The sequence below is a fragment of the Medicago sativa genome, chromosome 4 (genome assembly GCF_051527215.1).
Source record: "Medicago sativa cultivar Bolivia chromosome 4, Bolivia_mono, whole genome shotgun sequence".
NCBI lineage: Eukaryota > Viridiplantae > Streptophyta > Magnoliopsida > Fabales > Fabaceae > Medicago > Medicago sativa.
This window is the reverse complement of record NC_140752.1, coordinates 60808031-60819586: the sequence shown is the minus strand read 5'-3', so window position 1 is coordinate 60819586 and position 11556 is coordinate 60808031. Positions and strand designations below refer to the sequence as shown.

Genomic DNA, 11556 nt, shown 5'->3' with positions numbered 1-11556 from the left:
GCAGATCTCTCTATCCTTATTATCACTTAACCTTATTGTCATTTAAAACGTCAGCATTCAAATCCATATCAACACCTTTGACCAAATGAAACTTTTGATGGTCAATTAAATGTTAAATCTGTAATGTTAAATTTTTTTGGTCAATTAAATTTTTCTAATTGGAGTACATAAGAGATTTCAATTATTTGGTAAAAAAAGATTTAATTTATTTTCATTAAATAGATGTAAACTTTTGACTTTTTAACTTTTTAACCAATTTTCAACTTTTGACTTTATTTTTTTTCATTTTTAGTAAAAAATAATAAATAATACCAACTTGGCATAACTTTTGTGCAATATATATAAGGTAACGTCCGACTAACTAAGGCTAACTCACACCATTGTGATTTCCGAAGCTTGAGAAAATAACAGATACAATATAAACATCATGAAATTTCAATCCTTTATTCTTATCCTCCTTGTTTTGCTGGCCTCTACGGCCAGGAATCAAGCTATACTAGATGGTTATTACCCCATCATAAACCTCGATGAATTTCATGTGACAGAAATTGCCAAATTTGCTGTGACCGAGTACGACAAGCAAACAGGGGCAAAGCTGAAGTTTGAGAAGATCATCAAGACTGAATCAAAATTTGTTATAGGGAATTGGACAGCACTTGGGTGACATAATGACACAGTGACATTAAATCTGGGCCACACAACACACATTGCCATTTGCATCTGGGCCACACAACACATCCATGAGTACATTTGTGTGGCCCAGATTTAATGTCACGGTGACATTATGTCACCCAAGTATTTTCCGTATACCTATCACCTCATCATTTCTGCTAACAACGGTTCTGTTTCTAACAATTATGAAACCTTTGTCTATGCCACGATTTACGACCACAAAAGGAAGCTCATTTCTTTTCAACCTGTTCATGTTTAAATTATTAAATGTCGCTTATTATATAATATTAATATTAATGATAATAATAATAATAATAATACTGTTTTTGAATTTTTCAATTCTTGCTTAATCTCATCTCAAAAATATATTATAAATCATTAAGTGTTTTTCTAATGATAATAATAATAATATATGTGTGTAACACAATTTGTTTTAGCTGTAATTTTTTTTTAAGGAGGTCTATATATTTATTTAGCAGAATATTATCATGAGCATACGATGGTGATAAAACGTTACCCACATTCCCTCAAAAAAAAAAAAAAACGTTACCCCCATAAATGTAATGATTCAATTATTATATTATTATTATAAAGATGTGACAATAACAAAAAATTGGTATGGGTTAAGTGGTCATAATCGCATTTTTTTTTACACACATGCATGACTAAAAAAATTTAAGCAAAAATTAGAGTGGAGTAGTATCACAAGCCAAATTTATTGATAATAAAATAACGAAATGCAAAAAATATTTAGAGGGGACTAAATCAAAACCTTATTAAAAAAATTTATTGAGATAAAACATGGTGAAGGAAAACAAAGTGTGGTTTTATACAACACCACTAGTCCTCGTGAGCTTAATTCAGTTGGTTTGGACAATGCATAAAATATGCAAGGTTCCTTAAAAAAAAAAATACAACACCACTATCAACAAGACCAAACTCAAAATAAAAGCAACCAATCATCATTAAAATCAATAATTAAGAAGACCTGTCTATTTCTAGAGAATCCTTCTTTTATGCATATTGGTAACAATCAAACGAATTTAATTATTTGAAAATCAAAATTAGCTAATTTTTCTGCACATGTGCTACCTTCCATGTAGATATTAACACGATTCATCCACTTATTTCTTAGATGCAAAAAAACCAAAGAGAGTCATTGAAAGCTTTAGCAGTTAAAAGAGAATTACATTCTAACAAAAAAATGAGATCAACCTAGTTCATAAGCCTTCCTAGTAACATTGCACCATCAAACAAATCAATCCAACCTTAAAAGAAGAAGAGACCCATAGGTTCATCGACAGAGTTAAATATAGAGCTCAGGGTGTTCAATTGAAACCCCTTAATTCTTAAATTTACATGCAAATTATTATGTTTTTATCATGTTGAATCTCCTCAAATTTAAACATTGCACCATACTTGCACCAACACTCACGTTTATCCTCGTTGTGTAGTTTAAGTAAGTTGAGATGAGATAAAGCTTATGAGTGACAATTGCAGCAACACGTTGTATTTTCATAGGACCCCCTTTTAGTAATTATCTTCTCTTTTGAAAGATCTACCTTCAAATTTGTATCGTTTTTAGTAATTATCTTATACTAACATACCCTAAATTATGCTACATAATTTTATGTAATGAGTAATAAATATTATAATAAAATATAATTTGATTTGTGGTCTAAAGCGTAAATGACAAAGTCAAAAATTTTAATTCTTACAACTCTTGTTTTTTTTTTTTGAATGACAAAATATATTATATATAAAAAGGGATTAAATCCCAAGTATTCCACCAAAAAGAAAATAAAAATACACCAAAACACCCATAGAAAAATCAACAACAATCAATTTTCCAACACCATCAACAGAGATCAAAAAAGCAGCTGACGACGATAAGTTGCTTCAAGCGATCAGATTCGCCCACCACTCAACATCCGATAAGCCGGAGGAGACATCAAAAAACCTAAAAGAACATGCGTCAAAGAAACTAGCTCCCGACCTCGAATCAAAAGCGATCGGCCCACCAAACTCCCGACACAAATCAAAAGGCACCCCTCAACTCACGACCCACCTGAGTAGACACCTAAACCTGTCCAAACTCAGCCCACCAAAATCCCGATGCCAAATTCAAAGACGGAGAACAGTTGGAACAACAGCACAAATCGATCCAGCTCGAACCTAAACATACCAAAACAAGCCACTAACTCAACCACCACAAGCACCACCCCGAACACCTTTTCAACACAACTCTCTGGATTACTGTACCGTCTATCTTCGCAGAGGAGAAAAATCTCAAATCATCCAGAGAATGGATCCACCACAACTGCACGACCCTTTGCAGACCTAAGGGACGCCGCCGACCAAAGACCGACGACAAGGGGAGGTTGGGAAAGCGCACAGAAGCTTGGACGACCAGAAAGAAAGAACAGTAACCAAAACCAGCACGGAAAAGGCACAAGCCCCTCTCCACGAAAGAAACGCGGAACAAAAACAAAAGACCCAAACAAAACGAACAACACAACAACAACAACGACCAACCCCTCACAACAAAACTGAAGGTGCATAAATGACTACTACCGCCAACACGGAGCGTCTACACACCAAACCCTTTCGAGTAACAGCTAGAAAGCAAGAGATCACCAAAACAACACAAACAACCGGCAACGGGAACAAATCGCCACCCCCGACGTAACAGCAGATCTGAACCACACGCCGACGGCCACCTAAGATGGTGACGGCCCGAACGGCAGCGACGCCGTCAACCACCTACATGCACTGTTTCTGTTTCCTCAGGTTATAGATCTACAACACAGATAACAACGAAAAGAACAACACAGACCACTGAACCAGCGAAAACAAAAACAAAAAACGGAACTGTAACCTGAGGAAACAGAAACAGTGCCTGTAGGTGGTTGACGGCGTCGCTGCCGTTTGGGGCTTCACCATCTTAGGTGGCCGTTGGCGTGTGGTTCATATTTGCTGTTATGTCGGTGGTGGCGATCTGTTCCCGTTGCCGGTTGTTTGTGTCATTTTGGTGATCTCTTGCTTTCTGGCTGTTACTCGAAAGGGTTTGGTGTGTAGACGCTCCGTGTTGGCGGTAGCATTCATTTATGCACCTTCAGTTTTGTTGCGAGGGGTTGGTCGTTGTTTTTGTGTTGTTCGTTTTGTTCCGTGAATGGCTCTCAACACACCACCACCACAGATCTTACAACTCTTGTTAATGATCGAAGATTGTGAAGACTAAATTGCGTAATCAAATAGAGGATGAATTAATGAACAATTCTCTTCTGACTTATATTAAGAGGGATGTGTTTGACAACATTGATAACTAGTAATTATTCAACGATGCCATGACATAAAACCGTGTAGAGGATAATTGTAGAGTATGTATGTAATTTTTTAGTACAATATAAATTGAGTACAATGTAATTTTTTAATGTATATTATTTTAATACATATTATATTATAATTATTAATTATAACTCAAAAATTTGAACCCTGAACTAGGGCCTTGGCTACGCCAATGCCTATGTTAGCTGGAAAACCACTAAGAAATTAACCATTCCAATCTCTGTACAAACCACTTCAGTCTCTAAACTACACTTAGAAGCCCCATCAGAGTTTCACTTATTCCAACTAGAAGGAGGAATCCAATAAACATGAAGGGTAATTGGAGCAGAAGGAGCATGACAGTTGCCAACAATAAAACTTCAAAATATGGTACTCTTGAATAGATGAATGAATGTTGCCCCTAGATAAAATTGAAGTAAGAGATATTGCACCTATAATCAATTTCTTTACCTCCAATAAGTCAGACCTGATATAAATGAGTCTCATATCATTTTCTACATTTCTAAATCATCGAAATGATGTGAATGATCAAGGAAAGGCAAAGGTCATAAATTTGAGGACTTATATGACACAATTCGTTTTAGGTGTAAATATATTAGAGCATTTATACATTGACACCCTTATAAGCATACTTTGGTGATGCAACAAAGAACCGTTGAAAAAAAAAAACGTTACCCACATAAATGTAATGATCCAATTATATACTTCACTTCATATGGACTATAGAACTTATTAAGAAATTAATTCAATCTTTTCACACACTAAACGATATCATCCACATAAGTTGGATTACCCTCATATCAAAAAAATTATCATAGGCATTAATCTCACTCATTCCTATCCCATCTTAACTTTTTCGTCAAAGAAATAATCAAATTTTCACTTGTCCTCATATGATCATCTTATTTTGGTTATATTTATATGTGCTAGAAACTTACTAAAAACACAAATAAAATACCAATTTACCCTCAGAGGTAGTTAACTACCGTTGGGAGACACGGCAACAGTTAACCACCGCTGAGGCAGCGGTAGTTAACTACAGTTACAGCCAGCGGTAGTTAACTGCTGCTGCGTTCTTGGTTCAATTTCCAGCAGCTTTCTCCTTCCCTTTTTCCCCACATTTGAACATGTTATACATACTTTTTTTGAAAACATTTTTTTCAATCATTTTCATCCAATTTCACATTCATCAATTCTAAAACATATAAAACGTAAAAATAATTTTAACATGATAAAAATAAAACGCAAGAAATAATATAAAAGGTACGAAAATGTCATAGAAATATCACAAGGTATGAAAATATCATAACCATACATCACCATCACCATAGTCCAAATGTACATAAAAAAACCTAATGCTAATCAACCTTGCTTGCCTACGATGCCTATGCCCCCTGCGTTGCCTGGCAATCTGATACATAAGGGCAGAGCGACCAGTACTGCCAATCCGGATCATCTCATGCACCAGCTCCCTCTTTAGTCATCTCGGCGCTCATTGCCACAACATTATCAGCCATCTGCCCCTAATGATCGTCAGTGTGTCAGGCAGCTCTCTGGAATGCTCCTCGTCTATAAGCTGCTCCCGGTTCGCCGGCCTGGGAGGACATCCTTCATCAAGTGGGATAATCCGAGGGTGAGAGACTTTGGCATACCAAGCCATGTAGCCAGGCTTATGCTCCCACACTCTCTGACACCTCTGTCCCCAATCAGTCTAGAACCACGGACTGGGGTCTATCAACAAAGTAGCCAGCATCTCCTTAGGCATCTCAGGGACATCTGACGGATGTCTGGGGATGTCCTGTATAAAGCCAAACTGTCTCTTAACCCGCTCAGGTAAATGACGGTACACCCTCTCCTTCCCGCACATAAGCCATCCCGAGTAAGTGACAATAAGCTGAAAAGGGCGCATCTCTCTGTGATCATCATATGTAGACCACCTCACATCATCCACCTCTAAGCGATCCTGGAGTAGGCGGTAATGGTGCACAACTGTATGCCCTTTGCTAGTAAGTCATCTCCCCGCACATGGTCTCTCCGGCTTCCAGCTCTTGTTTTTCTTCCCTGGGTGCGGACCTAGTAAATGCTCTAAAATCCATCCCTGCAACAAAAAAATAATACACAAAAATAAATATTTGAATTAAATATTAAATAAATATAACAAAATGATATATAAATTATAAAAACTACACAAAAATACTAAAATAAAATCCTAAATAAATGTAGTTGAACGTAGAAAAAAATAATCTAACATGATGATAAAATTATGAAATAAATTCATAGATAAATGAAGATAAATATTAAATTAGATAATCTACTTTCATTAAGTGATTTATTAGATAATCGAAAGAATCTTGAGAACTATTCAAAATTCAGAAGAATTACGGGAAGTAGCCGTTGAACAGCTGGAGAAAGCCTGGGCCCGCTTAAGGAAAGTAGAAATATAAGCGGATCGGTTTCGAGTGAATGATTATTCTGAGATAGAACGAGAAAAATTGAATTTAATTAATTCAATTTATACAATTTTGGAACAATTCGAAAATTACAAAAATGAAACATTCATTTTGAAAAACAAAGGGCGATTAATCAAGTGCAACAGAGGGTTTTACAACAAGCGTTGCAAGGAGCTCTGGGAACTCTGAATAGTTGCTTAAACAATGAGTTACATTTACGTACGATTGATGCTAATATTGATATGTTTGGGGCGATAAAAGAAAAAAAATAACTGATTAAACCTTCTACTAAACTACTAGACTACTAATCAATAGTTAGAAATTCTCTCCAAATAAAAATTTATTTGGATTTGTGTGAGCATACACAAATCCAAATAAAATTTGTGTGAGCATACACATAAATGAAAAAAGTCAAAAGAGAAATAAGTTAATCACATCACTTTTTTTACAAGAATATAATCACATCACTTAATCATTTTTTCTTTTAATTATTTTTATTTGCGAGTGTATGCTCAAATTAATAAATTAAAATAATTATCACCACGAGAAGTGAGAAGGTTTCCAAGGCAAGTGGTGCATCTTCTATCTTCAATTTAAAGGGTCTAGATGAAAAACAATCTTGGAGATTATTTAGTCAATTAGCTTTTGAGAATGACAAAGAACTAGAGAATGAGGAATTGGTGCCAATTGGCAAGGAAATAGTGAACAAATGTTCAGGGGTTCCTCTCGCCATTAGAAGCATTGGAAGCTTAATGTATTCCATGCCGAAGGAGGATTGGTCAACATTCAAGAACAAAGATCTTATGAAAATTGATGAACAAGGTGATAAGAAAATTTTCCAGCTTATCAAACTAAGTTATGATCATCTACCATTTCATTTGAAAAAGTGCTTTGCTTTTTGTTCATTGTTTCCAAAAGACTATTTAATTCTTAAAACAACATTGATTCGACTTTGGATTGCACAAGGGTTTGTTCAGTCATCAGATGAAAGTACATGTTTAGAAGATATTGGTGATAAGTACTTCATGGATTTTGTTCATAAATCTTTCTTCCAAAATATCACCGAAGTTTCTTTCATTCGCGACTTCGTGACCTTCCAAATGCATGATATTGTGCATGATCTGGCAAGTTCCATTTCAGAAAATGACTATCTTTTAGTTAATAAACAGCGAAAGCAGATTGACAAACAAACTCGACATGTCTCTTTTGACTTTGAATTTGATTCTTCCTGGCAAGTTCCAACTTCTCTTCTCAATGCTTACAAATTAAGAACCTTTCTATTACCACAACATTCGGATCCAAGGACTTATTTCTATTTAGGTTCAATAGAATTGTTTGCTTGTAATTCCATCCTGTCAAGTTCTAAACGATTCCGTGTGCTGAATCTTAACCGCATAAATTCAAGGAAGATTCCATCTAGTATTGGAAGGATGAAATACCTAAGGTATCTTGATCTTTCTGTTTGTAAAAAAGTTGAAGAGCTCCCAAGGTCTATAACTGAATTAATTAACTTGGAGACTCTTCTACTCAATAAGTGTTCTAACTTGAGAGAGTTGCCCCAAGATCTTTGGAAGTTGGTAAGTCTTAGACATCTTGAGTTGGATTATTGTGATAATTTAACTTCTGTGCCGCATGGAATAGGAAAGATGACTAATCTTCAAACATTGACACAATTTGTGTTCGATACGACTTCTAAAGATAGTGCTAAAACTAGTGAGCTAGGAGGATTACATAATTTGAGGGGACGACTCATGATAAATGGCTTGGAACGTCTTAGGCATTGTCCAACAGAAGCTAAGCATATGAATTTAATAGGGAAGTCACATCTTGATCGGTTAACTTTGAATTGGAACAAACACACTGTTGGTGATGGCAATGAGTTTGAAAAAAGGATGATATAATTCTACATGACATTATGCACTCCCAAAAATGAAATATTTGCCTGAGGGGCTTCAGCACATTACCACTTTACAAACTCTAAGAATCAGAAATTGTGAGAATCTTGCATCTATACCTGAATGGGTAACATCGCTGCAAGTATTTGATGTCCAAGATTGCCCAAAGGTGGAAGATCAATAAGGTAAATAAATTGTTTTGAATATATTAATGCTATCATATCAAGACTTGATTTCTAGCTTCTGACACTTGTTTTGATAGAAGGATTGTAACTAACAACTCAAGTCAAAGCCCCTACACAAGCATAATAAGTGTAAGGTTCTCCTAAATTTCTCCTATTTGTTTTATAATTATAAAGTATTTTTTATGTTGTTGCTCATCATCCATAATATCTACTATGTTCATTATTGTTGGCAAGGTTCTAAATAACGGTCGCGGTCGCGATCGCGGTCGCGTTAAGGTTGTCGCGATTTCGGCTGTAACGGACGCTGCGATACAAATAACGGTCTTCGCGGTGTGAATTAATCAAAACGTTTCACAAAACATATTAAAACTATTTATACTATCATATAATGTATAATAACTTAGATTAATACTTTTTTCCATAATTATAACATAATAAATATACAATCATAGTTCAAAGTTCTAACATCAAAGTCCCAATTTTTCTCTAAAATTTCATCTAATATTTGTTACCTATACACTCAAATTAAGTGGTTGAATTAAGAGTGTCAATTTAAAATTACCTTGAACTTAAATAAGAGACGAATGCACTTTTTTTTTTTTTAGTTTAATAAATAAATATATGAATAAACAAATAAACTATCTAAAAGTAATTATTAATTATTATTATTATTAATTTATTATTATTATCAATTTATTATTAATAGAGTGAAGCTGTGCATACGTGTGTGTATTGGTAACCAAGTAAGACCAGAATCGCAAACAAAAAAAACCAGAGAAGAAGCAAACCTTATTCACTCAAACAAAAACAAAAAACCAGAATCGCAAACCTGAACAAAGAGAATGAAGCAAGAAACGGCAAGCAGAACAAGAAGCAACAAACGGCAAGCAGAACAAGAAGCAACAAACGGCAACACCAGAATCGCAAATCGCAAACAAAGAATCACACAACACTAGAGTAACAACACAAGAGATCTGTTAGTTTACCAGTCCAGCACCAAAGAAGAGAAGTAAGTAATTGATTTGTGTAAAAAAGATAAGATTGAGATTTGAGATGCCTGATTTTTCAAGATAAGATTCAGATTCCTTCTTCTCCTGTTCAAATTACTGAATTTTCAAGTCCGTAACGGCGTTTCGCGGCCGTAACGGCGTTCCGTAACGGCCGTAACGGCGATTTTGCTGTGATTTTTGTTCTCAACGTGAAAAGGACCAAAAACGGTCACGGTGGCTGCCGATACCGATTTGTAACGGCCGCAATCCCGGTACCGGTCCGTTTTTTGAAACCTTGATTGTTGGCAGATTGAAACTTAGGCTGATTGCATGTCCCATTTCAAGGGTGTTTCACAGGAAGAACGTGTCTTTACGTTTTACTTTCCCTATAGTATGTTAAAATAGTTTGGGATTTTTAAGATGGTTAATGGTGATATTCTATTTCTGAAACTGCATAACCAGTTAAGGTTCTGCCATGTTAATAAATGTAATAAAATCTTCTTTCTTTTGTCAAGTAAGAGCAACTGGCGGTTCAAATTGTTCGACTCTAGAACTAAAAACATACGTTTCTTGGTTTATTCCTGATAGAATCTGTGTATAGGTCAGTTTTTTTTTTAACAAAACTACCAAGGAGTCTTCTCCTTTCACTAAGATGGTCGACATAAGTAATCATGTACATTAGAATCCATGCTTTGGCATCTTACTAATGGCGACTTGCGAGGAAAACTTATCCAATTTATGCATTGTGTACGTCTTTCTTAGTGTTGGGAGATTTATATCTTTCTAGTCTCTCTATCCATTAGGCTTTTGAATTTGTTTTTTGGTCTTTTATGCGTATTATACAATGTTGAAGAGTAGCATTTTGAGATGTGATGCATCTAAATGGATAGAGAGACTAGAACTAAACACATTATATGGCGACTTACAATTATCAGCTACATAGCTGTTGTGTTTGAAACTATACGTGTTGAAACTTGAAGCGTGAAGTTACAAGGCTTTGTGTTTGTTATATCTTTGGAGTAGTCCTATGCAGCACGACTCAAAAGCCCACGAATGTAGTACGACGCGGCAATCAAGTCTCTGGCAAATATAAACATGGGAAAGAGAAAATAATGAATAAAAGGAAAAAAGCTCATCCAACGGTCTGTAATGTGTCGTGCCCATTCGTGCTTGTATGGTTGTCGTGCCGTTAAGCATTTTCCATATCTTTGTCCAAAACCACATAGTTCAATATCATTATTGGTCAAGAAACTATAACTTTTTTGTTTAAAAACCAAAGAATTTAGAAGTTCAGCTATCTTAATTATGTATAATAAAGGAAGTCGATCGATATGAAAAAGTAAATTGAAGAAATGAAGAAAATAATAGTAGATGTTCTTTTTTGTCTGCCAAATGCATCATGGAGTTGTAACCACAAAAAAAATGCATCATAGAGTTCTTTAAATTTAAGGTTTGTATCGGAGTAGAATAGACTATTGGAAACACACAAAAAATAGACTATTGGGATTAATGTGAACTAGATTTAGACATGTGCGTTGCGTGGATTTAAATTAGTTAAATTGTAAGAGATGTTTAGGGTGACACACAAAAAATAGGAAGAAAAAGAATGAGAGTAGCAGGTATGCAATATTGACGGTGACATATTCATAAATAGTTTCGGAGAGTGTTTTAATATATTGGCATCTGTATTATGGAAATGGAAAGTGTTAAGATTTACGTTCTCATATTCATAAATAGGATTAGAATCATGATATTTGTATTAGCAAGTCATGTTGATTATAATATGGCTTTTATATGTGTTTAGTCCCTGCAAATAGAGGTCATTTAAAAAATGGTCCATGTATTCCTTAATCCTGACATTTTGTCATGTCAAAATTTAATCACTTAAAAATTGGTCCCTCAGCCCACTTAATCACTGCCACGTCACTAATTACAGGGGTATTTCTGTAATTTCATGTTTGTAATTACAGTGACGTGGCAGTAATTAACTAGGCTGAGGGACCAATTTTTAAGTGAT

At 35.1% G+C, this 11556-nt stretch overlaps 1 pseudogene; it reads left to right on the top strand.

Annotated features, from left to right (window-relative positions):
- The first annotated feature begins 7003 nt into the window (after positions 1–7003).
- LOC146930373 (putative disease resistance protein At3g14460) lies at positions 7004–8566 on the top strand (annotated as a pseudogene).
- Positions 8567–11556: the final 2990 nt, after the last annotated feature.